The sequence below is a fragment of the Chiloscyllium punctatum genome, chromosome 18, assembly GCF_047496795.1.
Source record: "Chiloscyllium punctatum isolate Juve2018m chromosome 18, sChiPun1.3, whole genome shotgun sequence".
Taxonomy (NCBI): domain Eukaryota; kingdom Metazoa; phylum Chordata; class Chondrichthyes; order Orectolobiformes; family Hemiscylliidae; genus Chiloscyllium; species Chiloscyllium punctatum.
In genome coordinates, this window is record NC_092756.1 from 72,426,516 (window position 1) to 72,444,637 (window position 18,122).

Sequence of the window (18,122 nt, forward strand, 5' to 3'; positions counted from 1 at the left end):
TGGGACTATCATAGTGTTAAAGACTTGGATGGGGACAAATTTGTTAAGTGTTTTCAAGAAAATTTTCTCAATCAATATGTAGGTGCCCTCCTATGAAAGGAGCAAAACTGGACTCCTCTTGGGAAATATGTCAGGGCAAGTGACTGAGCTGTTAGTGGGGAGTATTTTGGGACCAATGACGATAATACTATTAGTTTTTAAATAGTTATAGAAAAGGATAAGCCTGGTCCACAAGTTAAAGTTCTAAATTATGGCAAGGCCAATTTTGATGGTATTAGACAGGAACTTTGAAAAATTGATTGGGTAAAGGGATATCTGGCAAGTAGGAATTTCAAAAGTGAGGTAACGAGAGTTCAGGGACAGCATGTTTCTGCTGGTGTTAAGGGCAAGACTGGCAAGAGTAGGGAACACCAGATGACTAGAGATATGAGAAAGAGAAAGGAGGAAGCATATGTTGGGCATAGATTGCTGGGATCAAGTGAATCCCTTGAGTAGTACAGTGGGTGTAGGGATATACTTAAGAGAGAAATCAGGAGGACTAAAATGGGGACATGTGATAGCTTTGGCAGATAATGTCAAAGAGGTTCTACAAGTATATTGAGGAGATTAACCATGGAGAGAATACTGCCCCTTAAAGATCAATGAGGCTGTCTATGTGTGGAATCACTGGAGATAGGTGAGATCCTAAAAAAAAATCATGTCAGTCTTTACTGTGGAAAGGCATGGAAGCTAGGGCACTCTGGGAATTAAATAGTGATGTATTGAAAAGAGTACATATTACAGAAGAGGAAGTGCTGCAAGTATTAAAATACATAAAGGTAGGTAAATTCCTGGGATCTGATCAAGTGTATCCCAGGACATTGTGGGAAGATAGGGAAGAATTGTGTGGGCTTAACAGAGATAGCTGTACTGTCGATAGCCATGGATGAAGTGCCGGAAGACTGGAGGGTGGCTAATGTTGTGCCATTATTTCAGAAAGGCCGCAAGGAAAAGCCAGGGAACTAGACTGGTGAGCCTGATGTCAGTGATGGGTAGGTTGTTGGAGGGGATTCCAAGAGATAGGATCTACATGAATTTGGAAAGGCAAGGACTGATTAAGGACAATCTTATCCTTTTTGCATGGTGAGTTGTGTCTCACAAACTTGATTAGATTTTTTTGAAGAGGTGACCAAGAAGATAGATGAAGACAGAGTAGTAGCCATTATCTACATGGACTTTAGTAAGGCCTTCCACAAGGTTCCACATGGTAGATTGGTTAGTAAGGTTAGATCACTTGTGATCTAGGGCGAGCTAGCCAATTGGATACAAAATTGGCTTGGTGGTAGGAGATAGACGGATAGTGATAGAGATTTGTTGTTCAGACTGGAAGTCTATGACTATGATGTGTTGCATGGATTGGTGCTGGGTCCACTTTGGTTTGTCATTTGTATAAATGATTTGGATGAACATGGTTAGTAAGTTTGTGGATGACACCAAAGTTGGTGGTTTGGTGGACAGTAAAGAAGGTTATCTAAGATTACAATGTGGTCTTGATCAACTAAACCAGTTGACCGAGGAATGTGAGACGTAGACAGTGAGAGAGAGAGAACAGAGACACCTAGGGGTGCAGGTACATAGTTCCCTGAAAGTGGTGTCACAGGTAGACAGGATGGTAAAGAAAGTGTTTGGCATGCTTGCCTCCAACGGGCACAGCATTGAGTATTGGAGTTCGAATTCCTGATGAAGGGCTTATGCCGGAAATGTCGATTCTCCTGCTCCTTGGATGCTGCCTGACCTGCTGTGCTTTTCCAGCACCACACTCTTGACTGATCTCCAGCATTTGCAGTCCTCACTTTCTACCAGGAGTTGGGATGTCATGTTACAGCTGTATAAGACATTGGTAAGGCCACATTTGGAGTACTGCATACAATTCTGGGTGCTCTGCTAGAGGAAGAATGTTATTAAACTGGAAAGGGTGCAAAAATGATTTACAAGGATGTTACCAAGACCGAGGGTTTGAATTATAAGGAGAGGCTACATAGGCTGGGACCTTTTTCTCTAAGCGTAGGAGGCTGAGGGGTGAACTTACAGAAACATATAAAATAAGGAGGGGCACAGATAACGTCTTTTCCCCAGGACAGGGGAGTCCAAAACTAAACAGCATAGGTTTAAAGTGAGAGGGGAAAGATTTAAAAGTGACCTGAAGGGCAGCTTTTTCTCAGAGCGGATGGTGCGTGTATGGAACAAGCTGCCAAAAGAAGTGGAAGGGTACAATTACAACATCTAAAAACCATTTGAACAGGTACATGGATCGGAAGGATTTAGGTGGATATGGGCCAAACACAGACAATAGGGCTTAGTTCAGTTTAGGAAACCTGGTCAACATGGACGAGTTGGGCCAAAGAGTCTGCTTCCATGCTGTATGGCTATATGACTCTCGACAGTGAGCAGACTGACTAACTACAAAAAACAAGAAATAGTCACCTAGTCTTGAAATCCCCCAATTTAGGCAAAAGACACCAGCTATTCACCTTGTTTATGAGGCCACTTCCTCACCCCTTCCAGATATTCATATAGTCTGAGGGATACAGATGGAATACTTTCTGATACTGGTTCAGTAATGCTGATAGAATCTAATGACTTTTGTGCAGAGATTACAACCTTTGTGATCTTTATCTCCACCTTGTTTTAATCCCTGACTGCTTATAATTGTTTATGTTTTTCTAAAGAAAGAGAGAGAAAATCCATACTGTGAGCACTAATTTCATTAAAGTTCTATATTATTCTGGAAATACCACTTCTTAAAGACCTTTATTTGTTACACTGAAGTTGGAAATCCTCCTCCTGGGAGTTGCTGGTCTCCAAGCAATGCACCCAGAATCAGCAAGGACCTGAGGCTCAAAGGAAGTGTTTTTAGGACAGGGCTCGGAGACAGGGGATTGCAGGAGAGAGTTGTCAGAGGTAAAGGCACCTACCTTCCCAATGTCAGGACTTGGAACTGAGTGCTTTTGAATGAGGATCCTCTCCAGGGACCCTGTAAGAAAACCTGATTTGTTTCTTGGGCTTCCAATGTGTGATTCATTTCCCGATTGTTAGCTGAATACCAGTGGCACTTGATGAGATCTTCAAGTGGGCATTAGTTGCTCACAATGGTCTTGATTAGCATCTGGCCAGGGAGGCTACCATTAGCCTTCCTTCTCCAAACTGAATCAAGTGGAGGGAAGAAATGTCTCCAGCCGACACCCCCTTACACTAAAAGGGTTCTACCTTAAACTTGACATTGTATGGAGAGGGCCATTAAATTCTGTCCAGTAGTTTTGAACTGTAATCAACTGAACAAAAAGTAGCAGCCATTTGGCACTACTGTCAGCATATTCTTTGCTTACTATAGCTATGATATTCAACTCCCCCTCCCACTCTGCCGAGGACATGGAGGTCCTGGGCCTCCTTCACCGCCGCTCCCTCACCACCAGACGCCTGGAGGAAGAACGCCTCATCTTCCGCCTCGGAACACTTCAACCCCAGGGCATCAATGTGGACTTCAACAGCTTCCTCATTTCCCCTTCCCCCACCTCATCCTAGTTTCAAACTTCCAGCTCAGTAACTGTCTCCTTGACTTGTCCGGACTTGTCCGATCTGCCTATCTTCTTTTCCACCTATCCACTCCACCCTCTCCTCTTGACCTATCACCTTCATCTCCTCCCCCACTCACCCATTGTACTCTATGCTACTTTCTCCCCACCCCCACCCTCCTCTAGCTTATCTTTCCACGCTTCAGGCTCACTGCCTTTATTCCTGATTAAGGGCTTTTGCCCGAAACGTTGATTTCGCTGCTCGTTGGATGCTACCTGAACTGCTGTGCTCTTCCAGCACCACTAATCCAGTATATGATATTATCAATGTTAATCTCATTCATTACCATACAAAAAGAACATGTGTAAAAGATGAGAACAATTTTAGGTAAACTAACATAGCCTCCAAAAAGCTCATGACTCAGGAATAACCCTGACATTTGAAAACAATTTATTTTACGTCTTGTTGTATGCTTATATTGTATTTAGACTTCAATTCCAATCTCTCTGTGTGTTGAATTCTTGATACATTGCCTATAGGATGTGTTTGTTTTAAAGCTTATCTGCTGTGTTTGAAGATTATCGTAGCTGATCTGTCATTCAAATTGCCAGCCTTCTTATCGTGTTATGGTGGCTTGATTCCTATTTCCCTCATTGACCTTTGATTTTTGTTCCCAGATTGCAACCCTTATCTTTATCTTTTTACTCTTTTTTTCAACTTTTGGATTGAACCTGTGTCGATTGCAGTTTGTATTTCCCAATTATGTTCCAATGCTCCTCTCAGTTATTTGTTCAACTTAACTTTCCTAGATTTAAATCAATTTCCTTGTTGGACTGAACATTGTTTGATGAAACATTCCCAGAAGACTTTTCCACCTTGACCACATAAAGTATGTTTGTCAAGATTAACCATGGGATAATTAAGATCAGAATGGCTATAAATTGCTGAAATAATAATGGCAGACGAGTAGTGTTTGCCACCAGTACTTTCCAGAAATCCAACTATTTGTGGTCAAGAGAGAAGTCACATGATTCAATTCTCTATGATCAATTAGCAGGAAGATTTACACAAATGAAAAGTATTGCCTCCTCATCAGGAGATCAGGAGTTCTTCTGTTGAAATTAATTGGATGTAATGAAATTGAGCCAAATTTATGAAATTGTCTCACCACCATCATCTGGGGATCACAAGTTGTGATGATATGGGTTAAGGTGCTAACGTATGGAGTAAACAAAGCTGTTGAGTCTCACTTTCTCAGGCAGTAAATTGTTCCAAGAGAGTTTTCAAACTCTGATTTGGCTGCATTTTTCAGCCAGTCATACCATTAATAATCTGTTAATGACAGAAAGCAATCATGTTCAAGATTCAAAGTTTAGATTCAATTAATTAGATAAATTTAGAATGTAGCATGTAAATATATTTGTACATTTCACTCACCTACTATGCCAGTCCCTCATTATTAATTATTTCAAGCACCGATGAATCAAACCAAACATAACTAGATTACAATATCCTCTTCTGTAGGAAATGAAATATTTGTTCCCTTGAATTCTTTTATTTCTTTCCTATCTCTACTTTTTTTCTTTTTATCAATTTACCCTCTTTAGATTAGATTAGATTACTTACAGTGTGGAAACAGGCCCTTCGGCCCAACAAGTCCACACCGCCCCGCCGAAGCGTAACCCACCCATACCCCTACCCATAACCTAACACTATGGGCAATTTCAGCAATGGCTAATTCACCTGACCTGCACATCTTTTGGACTGTGGGAGGAAACCGGAGCACCCGGAGGAAACCCACGCAGACACGGGGAGAACGTGCAAACTCCACACAGTCAGTCGCCTGAGGCGGGAATTGAACCCGAGTCTCTGGCGCTGTGAGGCAGCAGTGCTAACCACTGTGCCACCGTGCCGCCCACTAAGTCAGACACCCCAGATGGGACTTGAACCCACAATCCCTGGCTTAGGAGGCCAGTGCCTTATCCATTAGGCCACTGGAGTTGCATATTCTTGTTCTGTATCTATTTTGACTCAAATTAATCATATTCTCAGCAACATATTGAATGAATATGGCTGTAAGTAAGGCTGGTGGTGGGAACGTGCAGATGATGCTTTGCTTTCCTTGTCCTTTTAGGCAGTTGAACCATAGAATCCCTTTGGAAGCTCATTCAGCTCATTGAGTCCACATTGACCTCCCAACGAGCATCCCACACAGACGCACACCCCCACCTTATCTTTGAAACCTGAATTTCCCATGGCTAATCCTCCTAGCCTGCACACCTCTAGACACTAAGAACAATTTAGCTTGGCTAATCCACCTACCCTGCCCATCTGGACTGTGAGAGGTAACCAGAACAACCAGAGGAAACCCATGCAGACATGGGGAAGGCATGCAAATTCCACACTGAGAGATGACTGAGGGTGGTATCAAACCTGGGTCCCTAGTGCTGTGAGGCAACAGTGCAAGCCATTGAGCCACCATGCCACCCGGAGAGCTAGTGTGTTTGGCTGGTTGTAAGGATAGTTGCTGCAATATGTCTTCTTGATGATATAGACTGATGCCACAGTCTAAAGGTAGAGGAGGGAATGAATGTTTAAGGTACCTTCAAGTCGTTTGCTTTGTCCTGTTGGTATTGAGTTTCTTGTGAGTAGTTGTAACTGCAGTCACCCAGACAAGTGGTCAATATTCCTTGGCACTCTTGATTGAACTATAAGGCAACCAGGATGTGAGTATTTTGCTGTAAGAAATCCAGCCTCTGGGCCACTCATGTAGCCTCAATATTTATGACCATTTAAGGTTCTGGTCAGTGGTAACCCTCCAGGATGTGGATAGTTTGAGACTTAGTGATGTTATTGCAGTTCAATTTCAAAGGGAAATGGTTAGACTCTAAATGTAATATGGTCATTGTTTGGCACTTAATTGGTGGAAACTCTTAACTTCCCTGAACAAGGTAGGCGTTTCTTTAATGCATTCACCATATCGGAAATAAATTCATATTGTACTCAGTCCATCTCCTGATCATTGCATTGATTGAGAACTTTTCTGCCTTGTAAAAATAGGTCAAATTGTTTCCAATTGGATAAAACTGTCCAGAACTGAAACAATGTCTAATTAACAGTTAGTTTACTTTCTATAAGACCTTAAGAAATAGGAACAGGCTAAGCAATTCGGCCCGTTTAGTATGGTTCACCATCCAGTAGGATCATGGCTGATCTGACATTCCTCATGTCCACTTCCCTGCCTTTTCCCCATAACCCTTGATTCCCCGACTGATCAAGAATCTATCTATTTCAAAGTTTAACATACACAAGGACTCTGCCTCCACAGGTCTCTGTGGCAAGGAGTTCCAAAATGCCTCAACCCTCAGAGAAGAAATTCCTCTTCATCTTATTTTTAAATTAGCGCTCCTTGATTTTAAGATATGTTCTCCGGTCCTAGATTCTCCCATGAGGGGAAACATCATCTTCACATTTACCCTGTCAAGTCCCTGAAGAATCCTTTCTATTTCAATAAATTCACTTCTCATTCATTTAGACTCCTGTGAGTAGAGTCCCAACCTTGTTTAGCCTTTGCTCACAAAGCAATCCTTCTATCCCAGGGATCATCCTCATGGATCTTCTCTGAACAAATATACAAGGACTTGTATACTTAATGGTAAGGTTCGAGAGAGTGTTGCTGAACAAAGAGACCTTGGAGTGCAGGTTCATAACTCCTTGGAAGGGAAGTCGCAGGTGATTAGATAGTGAAGATGATGTTTGGTATGCTTTCCTTTATTGGTCAGAGTATTGAGCACAGGAATTGGGAGGTCATGTTGCGGCTGTACCGGACATTAGATTACTTACAGTGTGGAAACAGGCCCTTCGGCCCAACAAGTCCACACCGACCAGCCAAAGAGTCCCGTACATTTAACCCTTTACCTAACACTACGGGCAATTTAGCATGGCCAATTCACCTGATGTGCACATCTTTGGACTGTGCAAGGAAACCGGAGCACCTGGAGGAAACCCACGCAGACACGGGGAGAATGTGCAAACTCCACGCAGTCAGTCGCCTGAGTCGGGAATTGAACCCGGGTCTCTGGCACTGTGAGGCAGCAGTGCTAAGCACTGTGCCACCGTGCCATCCACCATTAGTTAGGCTACTGTTGGAATATTGTGTGCATTTCTGGTCTCCTGTCTATCGGAAAGATTTTGTGAAACTTGAAAAGGTTCAGAAAAGATTTACAAGGATGTTGCCAGGGTTGGAGGATTTGAGCTATTGGGAGAGGTTGAATAGGCTGGGGCTGTTTTCCTGGAGTGTAGAAGCTGAGGGGTGACCTTAGAGAGGATTATAAAATCATGGATATGGTAAATAGACAAAGTCTCTTCCCTGGGGTGGGGGAGTCCAGAACAAGAGGGCGTACGTTTAGGGTGAGAGGGAAAAGATATAAAGAGACCCAAGGGGCAACTTTTTCATGGAGAGGGTGGTACGTGTATGGAATGAGCTGCCAGAGGATGTGGTGGAGGCTGATAGAATTGCAACATTTAAAAGGCATTTGGATGGGTATATGAATAGGAAGGGTTTGGAGGGATATGGGCTGGGCGCTAGCAGGTGGGACTAGATTGGGTTGGGATAACAGGTTGGCATGGATGGATTGGATCGAAGGGTCTGTTTCCATCTCTATGACTGTCTATGACTACCTCCAATGAAATGATACCTTTCCTTCTCACCTTAAACCTATGGCCTCTAGTTTTGGACTCCCCTAGCCTGGAAAAAGACCGATGAGATTCACTCTGTCCATGCCCCTTATAATTTTGTAAATCTTTATATAAGGTTACCACTCAGCCTCTGATGCTCCTGGGAAAACAGCCCCAGCCTGTTCAGCCTCTTCCTGTAGCTCAAATCCTCCAACCCTGGCAACATCCTTGAGCCAGTTCTGTATCCAAATGGCTAGTTCTCCCTGTATTCCGTGAGATCTAACATTGCTAATCAGTCTCCCATGGGGAACCTGAAGTCCATATAGATCACATCTACCGCTCTGCCCTCATCAATCCTCTTTGTTGCTTCTTCAAAAAACTCAATCATGCTTGTGAGACATGATTTCCCACGCACAAAGCTATGTTGACTCTTCCTAATCAGTCCTTGCCTTTCCAAATACATGTACATCCTGTCCCTCAGGGTTCCCTCCAACAACTTGCCCACCACTGACGTCAGGCTCACTGGTTTATTGTTCCTGGTTTGCCCTTACCACCCTTCTTAAACAGTGGCCAGCCTCCAGTCTTCCGGCACCTCACCTGTGACCATCGATAATACAAATATCTCAGCAAGAGGCCCAGCAATCACTTCTCTAGCTTCTCACGAAGGTCTAGGGTACACCTTATCAGGTCCTGGGGATTTATCCACCTTTACCAGTTTCAAGACATCCAGCACTTCCTCCTCTGAAATATGGACATTTTGCAAGGTGTCACCATCTATTTCCCTACAGTCTATATCTTTCATATCCTTTTCCACAGTAAATATTGATGCAAAATACTCATTTAGTATCGCCCCCTTTTTCTGCGGCTGTATACAAAGACCACCTTGCTGATCTTTGAGGGGCCCTGTTCTCTCCCTAGTTACCCTTTTGTCCTTAATGTATTTGTAAAAACTCATTGGATTCTCCTTAATTCTATATGCCAAAGCTATCTCATGTCCCCTTTTTGCCCTCCTGATTTCCCTCTTATGTCACAGGGCTCCAGTCTGAAAAACAACCCTCCACCACCACCCTCTGTCTTCTACCTTTGAGCCAGTTCTGTATCCAAGTGGCTGGCTCTCCCTGTATTCCATGAGATCTGACCTTGCTAATCAGTCTCCCATGAATGCCTTACTGAAGTCCATATAGATCACGTCCACCGTTCCGCCCTCATCAATCCTCTTTGTTACTTCTTCAAAAACTCAATCAAGTTTGTGAGACATGATCACCCATGCACAAAGCCATGCTGAATGTCCCTAACTAGTCCTTGCATTTCCAAATATATGTAAATCCTGTCCATCAGGATTCCCTTCAATAATTTGCCCACCACCAATGTCAGGCTCACCAGTCTATAGTTCCCTCGTTTTTCCTTACCACCTTTCTTAAATAGTCACCATCTATTTGCCCACAGTCTATATCTTCCATGTCCTTCTCCACAGTAAACACTGATGCAAAATATTTGTTTAGTATCTCCCTACCTCCTTTAGTTCCACACATAGACTGCCTTGTTGATCTTTGAGGGATCCTATTCTCTCCCTAGTTACCCTTTTGTCCCTAATGTATTAATAACATCTCTTTGGATTCTCCGTAACCCTATTTGCCAAAGCTATTTCATGTTCCATTTGTGTCCTCCTAATTTCCCTCTTAAGTACACTACTCCTGCCTTTATAATCTTTTAAGGATTCACCTGATCTCTGCTGTCTATTCCTGACATGTTTCTTTCTTTTTCTTGATGAAAGCCTCAAATTCTGTAGTTATCCAGCATACCCTACACCTACCAGCCTTTCCTTTCACACTAATAGGAACATACAGTCTCTAGACTCACGTTATTACACTTTTGAAGGCTTCCCATTTTCCAGCTGACCCTTTACCTGCAAACATCCTTCTCCCACCCCCATAAACTTTTGAAAGTCCTTGCCTAATACCATCAAAATTGGCCTTTCTCCAATTTAGAGCTTGATATTTTAGATCAGTCTACCCTTTTGGCTGTGGTAGTGGCAAGGGAAATCTCACCATATGAAAAATCCTGCTCTTTAACCGCGTTCCTGTCCACATACAAAGTCACAGAGTTGTAAAGCATGGAAACAGACCCTTCGTTCTAACCTTTCCACGCTGACCAGCTATCCTAAATTAATATAGTCTCATTTGCCATAAGTTGGCCCATATCCTTCTCAACCCTTTATATTCATGTACCCATCCAGATGCCTTTTAAACATTGTAATTCCCATCATTTCCTCTGGCAGCTTGTTCCATATGTGCACCACCTTCTTTGTGAAAAAGTTGCCCCTTAGGTCCCTTTTAAATCTTTCACCTCTCGCCCTAAACCTACACCCTGTAGTTTTGGACTGCACAACACTGTGGAAAAGACCTTGACTATTCACCTTATACATGCCCCTCATCATTTATAAACCTCCATAATGTCACCCCTCAGCCCAACACTACAGGGAAAATAGCTGTAGCCTATTCAGCCTCTCCCACTAGCTCAAACCCTCTAACCCTGGCAATATCCTGAGTATTGCTGAGTATTTCTAGCACTTTCTTTATTTTTATCCCCATAATTATATATGTAATAACTGATTTTAAACCTTGCCTTAAACGTATTAACTCGGAACTTGTCCATTTCCCTCTTCCCTTTTTTAAAATAATTTTGAGTTTTATTGAAATGATTCAGGTTTTCACGTTCCAATAACATGGAAACATTAAAAAGATAATGCAGTACACACATCAAATATAATAAGCAAATTTACAGAGGCGTTCTGGTGTAAAATTTGCAGGATGCATAGAATCAGATCAACATAAGATAATTTTGCAACTATAATAAGAACATTATTGGTATAATAAAACTGAGGCAATAAAACTCACTGCACCAGTTTAAGTTTCATAATCAAAATTTCAGTGAATGTCTAGAAGTTTCTGTGTCTGCCACAACGTGTTTTGTCTCAATCCCATTTCTCCGTCTTTCTACTGATCCAAAGAGATTCTCCAAGTAAGGGCAAAAGAGTAACTAGGGAGAGAATAGGGCCCCTTAACTACCAATGAGACCATCTATGTATGGAACCACAGGAGATGGGTGAGATTGTTTACAAATATTTTGTGTCCGTGTTGACTGTAGAGAAAGACATGGAAGCTTGATATCTTGAAAAGAGGCAACATTACAGAAGAGGAAGTGCTGGAGGCCTTATATCGTACAAAGGTAGATAAATCCCCAGGACCTGATCAAGTGTATCCCAGGATATTTCGGGAAGCTAGGGAAAAAATTACAGGGCCCCAACAGAGATATTTGAGGTGAAGTGCCAGAAGACAAGAGAGTGGCTAATGTTGTGCCATTTTTAAAAAAAAGGCTGCAAGGAAAAGCCAAGGACCTACAGTCCAGTGAGCCTGTCATCAGTGGTGGTTAACTTATTGGGAGGAATTCTGAGAGATGGATCTTTATGCGTTTGGAAAGGCAAGGACTGCTTAGGGATAGTCAGCATCACTCTGTGCATGGGAAATCAATTCTCACAAAGAGGACAGAGTTTTTTGAAGAGGTGACAAAGAAGATAGATGAATGCAGAGTAGTAGATGTTGTTCACATGGACTTTAGTAAAGCTTTCGACAAGAATCTGCATGGTAGATTGATTAGTAAGGTTAGATCACGTGTGATCCAGGGAGAGATAGCCAATTGGATAGAAAATTTGCTTGATGGAGACAGATGATCATGGTATTATTGTTCAGACTGGAGGCCTGTAACCAGCGGTGTGCTGCAAGGGTTAGTTTTAGGTCCACTGTTGTTGGTTATTTATATAAACAATTTGGATGAGAATATAGAAGGCATGGTTAATAAATTTGTGGGTGACACCAAAATTGATGGTATAGTACACAGTGAAGAAGGTTATCCAGGAGTACAACAGGGCCTTGATCAACTGGGTTAGTGGGCAGATGGAGGTGAATTTAAATAAATGTGAAGAGTTGTATTTTGGTGATACATGCCAGGGCAGGATCTACAAAGTGAATGGTATGGCCCTGGCAAATATTATTGAATAGAGAGATCTAGGGATTATGGTATGTATTTCCTTGAAAGTGACATCACAGGAGGTGAAGAGGGTGTTTGGCATACTTGCCATCATTACTCAGCGCATCAAGTTGGGATGTTATGTTACGGCTGTACAAAACATTGGTAAGACCACATTAGGAGTACTGCTAAGGTTAGGGCAGCCAATTAGAAGCCAATTTGAAGGATCAAGCCTAGGAGAAATGGGCTTAGCTTTTACCATAGCTTTTACCATAGAAGCATAGAGTCATATAGCACAGAAGCAGACCTTTTTACCCAATTCATCCATGCCAATGAGGTTTCCAACTAGACCCATTAGCCTAAATGTTCCCCAACGGTTGAGAAGATTTGTAGCTCAGGTTGAGGTTCTGGATGTACGTTTGCTTGCTGAGCTGGGAGGTTCATTTCCAGACCTTTCGTCACCCATATAGGTAACATCTTCAGTGGGCCTCAAGTGAAGCAGTGTACATGATTCCTGCTTTCTATTTATATGTTGGGTTTCTTTGGGTTGGTGACGTTTAGAAATGAACCTCCCAGCTCAGCGAGCAAACCTCCATCCTGTTCCCCAAATGTCTCTAAACCTTTTCTATCCATATATTGTCCAAACATCTTTTAAATATTGTAATGTTGTATTTATACTTGCCTCTACTATTTTCTGTGGCAGCTCATTCCAAATGCACACCACCCTCTGTGTGAAAAAAATTGTTAATCATGCCCTTTTTCAACCTTTCCCCTCTCAACTTCTGTTTTGGACTTCCATACACTGGGAAAAAGACCTTGACTATTCACCTTATCCATGCCCCTTCATATTTTATAAACCCCTATAAGGTCACCCCTCAATCTCCTATTCTCCAGGGAAAAAGGCTTCGGCCTACCCAGACTCTCCTTATAACTCAAACCTCCAGCCTCATTAAGCATCCTTGTAAATCTACTTCACACCCTTTCAAGTTTAATAACATTCTTCCTATAGCAGGGTGACCAAAATTGTATGCAGTAATCCAAATGTGGCCTTACCAATGTCTTGTACAGCTGTAACATGACATCCCAACTTCTGTACCAATGATGTGACCGACAAAGTCAAGCCAAATGCCTTCTTCACAATCCTGGCCACCTGTGATGCCACTTTCAAGAAACAATGTACCTACACCCCTAGATCTCTCTGTTCAACAACACTTCCCAGGGCCTACAATTAACTGTGTAAGTCCTGCCCTGGAATACTTTTCTGCAATATTCAGCTGCTGTAATAATCATTCTGGCCCTTGATTCACTCAACTTCTGTCATCTCTTTCTGCCATATGTCTTCCAGACTATTCCCTCTGCTCCTTTCACATCAGTTCCTCATTTCCTCTTAACCACCTCTGACAGTCTTCTTTCAAGCATGATATTCTTGCCCTCAATAACTTCTTATGCTCTTTCTCCTGCTTTTCTATCTCCATGCCTGTTTCCTTTCTGTATTTCATGACTTATGTTGTGGCCTACCTACAAGATGAATGATGATTTGTTATCACTTGTACTCTACAATGAACAACACAGTAAAATACAGTGAACAGCTTCAATTGTTGCCACAATTGGCACCGTTTGAATATTTTAAAAATGAGCACATAAAGCTGAAAGAAAGTCCATCTTTGTTCCAGAGCCCTGAGTCGGCCAACCAATGGAACCATGAGGCCAGCCTCCACCTGTGCTGGATCTACCAATGTCGGAGTCGCTGCTCTTCAGGAGCTGTTCCTTTGTTGCTGAGGCTGCTGATCTGACTCCTGTACTGGTCTCACATTCATCCTACAACCAGGACTGCTGCCACCACCTCACCAATAAACAGGAGACCCCCCAGCTTTGGGCCTACCACAACCAGGAGTTGCCACTACCACCACACCATTAACAAGGAATCCCCACTCTGGGCCTCCCACAACCAGAAGTCCTTGGCTCTGTTACCACCACCTCGACAATATCTGGAGTCCCCACTCCTGGCCTACCGTAACCAGGAGGTCCCTGGCTCCTCTGCCAGGCCAGGCTGCCGCCTTACCAAGTGTCCCACTCTCCTCCACGATGTCACCTTCTTCACCACCACCTACAGGAAGAAGATGAAGAAAAAGAAAAAGAAGACAAAAAGGATAAGGAAAGAAAGGAGGAAGCAGCCACCTGCAGCAGACAGGCCCAGGAATCTGAACACTGCCTACCTTGTCGGTGCTATCATCTTGGAATCTGAATAGAGGGAACTGCAGAAACCAAATAAGTCTAAACTAAGATAGGATGAGAAGAATCTACAAGCGTGTGTAAATGTTTGGTATTACTGTTGGACTCCAGGAATGATGTATTTGGACAGAGGGTAACCAGCAGGTAGAATCAATCTGCCGCAAGAGTGGTTAAAGTTAAAACTCACACCACACTAGGTTACAGTCCAACAGGTTTATTTGAAAGTACAAGCATTCAGAGCGCTGCTTCCACTAGCTACCTGACAAAAAAGCAGTGCTCCGAAAACTTGTACTTCCAAATAAACCTGTTGGACTATAACCTGGTGTGGTGTGATTTTTAACTTTGCCCACCTGAGTCCAACACATACACTTCCACATCATAGAAGAGTGGTTGAGGAGACTTGTTTAGTAAACAACTCAGTGTTGTCATAGACAATTGGGTGAAGATGAGATTAAATCAGCCAAACGTCACATCAATCTGAACTAACTTTCTGCTGTTGGGGTAGAACAGCACATTTCTAAAAAAACATATCTTATATTCTTGGCTTCCACTACATGGCCAGTAATAGACCTCAGGAATGTCAAACTCCCCTGCTAATTCCCCAGGCACACACATTTTAGAACAAAATGTTTCAACACAATATGTAGACTGAACCAAACTTGTAAAGCTCATACACCAGCTGGAGGAGCTGAACAGGTTAAGGAAAAAAAATGGGGTGATGTTTTTACTCAGTTTTCACCAGGCTGCTATTATGACTCTTTTGCACTCTGTCTTCAGACATCAAGTGGAGGTGCCATCCTCCAAGGTAGACTTCGGGATACACAACAACGCAGTCACTGAACAGGGATTGATAGCCAAGTTCAGTACCTGTGAGGATGATTTCAACCAGGACCTTGGGTTCATATAACACTATAGGTGACCCCACAACACTGTATATATATACACACACACACACACACACTTACATACTCACACTCACGCAAACTCTCTCTCGTACACACACATATACAGCCCCCACACTCACTCCTGCACATACACCCTCTCACAGGCTTGTACTCTGTCACACTCATGCACACACGCTACTAAGCACACACACGTGCAAACACACACTGTCTCACGTGCACTCACATGCACACACTCATTCTCTTTCTCATGCACACACACACACACCCATACATACAAGTCTATGGGTGAATTTATATTTGCAGAATTATATTTGCAGGTACATTCTGTTTTGCTCAAAAAGCGCATATTCTGAAGACAGTCATTGCACGCAGGCAGTCCACAAAATATTCTATAAATTCCTACTTTGGAAATAGAACCAGTCTGACTCAAGGTTGGGTCACAGGCAGACTCTAACCTCATACCTTTAATACATTGTCTGAGCTGAGATGTCACCTTTTTTAATAAAACCTTCAGTTATCTGAGGAATGGACTTGAAAGAAGTTCTGGGATTTACATATTAATGAACTGAAACCTGCAATCCATTTTAAAAGATGAAAAACTTAACAGCAATCTAGGTTTGTTTCAGTTGCATGACACTGTGATCTTTTGCTATAAATTCTGTGTCTTCTAATCCTGCTCCACCACTACCTGATGAAGGAGCTGTGCTCTGAAAGGTAGTACTTCCAAATAAACCTGTTAGACTATAACCTGGTGTTGTGTGATTTTTAACTTCATATATCAATGCATCAAGTTGGTTGAGAGCAGTATGCAATGTCAGCCTGTATGATGTTGTGATAGTGTTAGGGAATCGTAAAGGACACACAAATTAGCTAGTCAGTCATTTCCCCATTGCACACACACATACAAACATTCCCACCATAACTGTCCCCAGAATATAGCCAGAACTCTCCTCCCCTTTTTCTTGCCTCTTTGTGAAGGTGGCATGAGAGGACATCAATTTTGAATTTAACTAGCATTTGGAGCAAAAAGCACTTTAAAAATACTGGGCAATTGGATAGACAACAGGTTACCTGAAGACTGGACAGTCCAATATATAGCCAGACAAATAACCACCCTAGCTCCCTCAGTCATGTAGACTATTGAAAAGTAATATCAAACATTCTATAATGCTGAAAATTGTGCTTTGTGTACTTTTGGTTTTATATGCCATCTGCATATTTTCATCTCTGAATATCTACTGATGGAGATAAAAGAAGAGATCATAAGACTAGAAGAAGTAGGAACACGAGTGGGCTGAGCCTGATTGGACATTGGATAAGATCAAGAGATCTATGACAAGATGGTCAAGGACAGAAATTGTGAGGCTTCATTGTTAATAGGGAGCCTTGCAATATGGGTATGAAGTACAGAACTGGAGGTATAACTGGCCTTATCTCTGAGTGGCTTAGTGCCCAGTCAGACTGCACAGTGACAGGAGTCACTGATTATCTGCCCTTCAGTACCTCAATGTGAATATCTGTGACTTAAAAACACTGTCTACACTGCTCAACTTTCACTTGTGATTTATGACAATATGACGTAGACTAAAAATTGTTTTATCCCAAAGATCTAGCAAATTACCAAAATAGATCCGAAAGTATTTTGACTGATCCACTTCATTTGTTCCATGTTCTGTCTCACTACTTCTTTGAAATAAATGTGAATCTATATATTACTTTTAACCTGCTAAATGGTTGGGCATGTGGTATTTTGCTGCTTAACTCTCGGACTTAACTACATAGAACATTGGGAATACCCAAAATGAACTCCAGTGCAATGTACTGGTAATTTAGAGTAATTGTTAATCCAATGGCAAGTTGTCTTCATCGTGGTACATCTAAAAGTTGGAGGAGGATTAATACTTTATTTTAACACAAGTTAATGCTTAAGGAGAAAATGCAAACCCCAAAGATGCCAGCAGTGCAATGTTTGCTGCTGTGCATTTCCCCTTTGCATAACCTTGAAACACTCCCTCATTTTTCTTTTCTCAGGTCCTCTCAGGAAATATAATCCTTGAGGCTACATAGGTAGGCAGGCAACCTATTAGGTCCCTTCCAACATTAGTGGAACACCTGCAGAGCGAATTCGGGAGAATACTTTGTCAGATATTCCTTACCTTTTGCAGAGTATTACCAAATGCCTTGTCTAAGAAACAAGACCTTGTACTATCATCCCAGTATTCTGTAGCATTTCATATACAGTCATGCTGGAGTGTCGATGGTGTGCTACAGTTTTTCTCTTCACAAGTCATAACGACCTTCATCCTTTGTCTTGTGTCTAAAAGCTAAAGTCTTTTCCCTCACTCTGACACCTGTTTTATGCTGTCATTCTTTAAGATCCTCAGTTCATTTGATACCCCTTCAACTTTCAAAACTACGTTCAATCCAGCCCATGTCAAAATACCGAAAGTCTTCTCCCTCTCCCATTCTCCTGTCTCTGGTAAGTGTGCAAGTGAGTTTTTGATTAAATATGCTAACCCAGGTTCACCTGGTTGCAACAAATGAAACCATTTCTAATAGTCATGTTGTGAGATCTTGAGGAGTGCTGTAGCCATGCAAGTGCTGTCTTTTAGTTCAATAACTTGCTTTAATATGGCATTACGAAGGCTTCATGGCCCAATGATTTAATGATGAAATGTTTATAAGGAGTTAATTTGAAACTTCAATGTCTTGTGATCATATCTGCTATAG

General features: G+C 42.2%; 1 long non-coding RNA gene and 1 other non-coding gene across 2 annotated transcripts in view; one reads left to right on the forward strand and one right to left on the reverse strand.

The window, feature by feature from the left end:
• LOC140489203 (uncharacterized) overlaps positions 1–14,758 on the forward strand; it is a 29,571-nt gene extending 14,813 nt beyond the window's left edge. The window contains exon 3 of the long non-coding RNA XR_011963110.1: positions 13,929–14,758. This is a non-coding gene — a long non-coding RNA (uncharacterized lncRNA). The remainder of the gene's footprint in view (positions 1–13,928) is intronic.
• trnar-ccu (transfer RNA arginine (anticodon CCU)) lies at positions 5,481–5,553 on the reverse strand. Its single transcript has one exon. It is a non-coding gene; the product is annotated as a tRNA-Arg (tRNA).
• Positions 14,759–18,122: the final 3,364 nt, after the last annotated feature.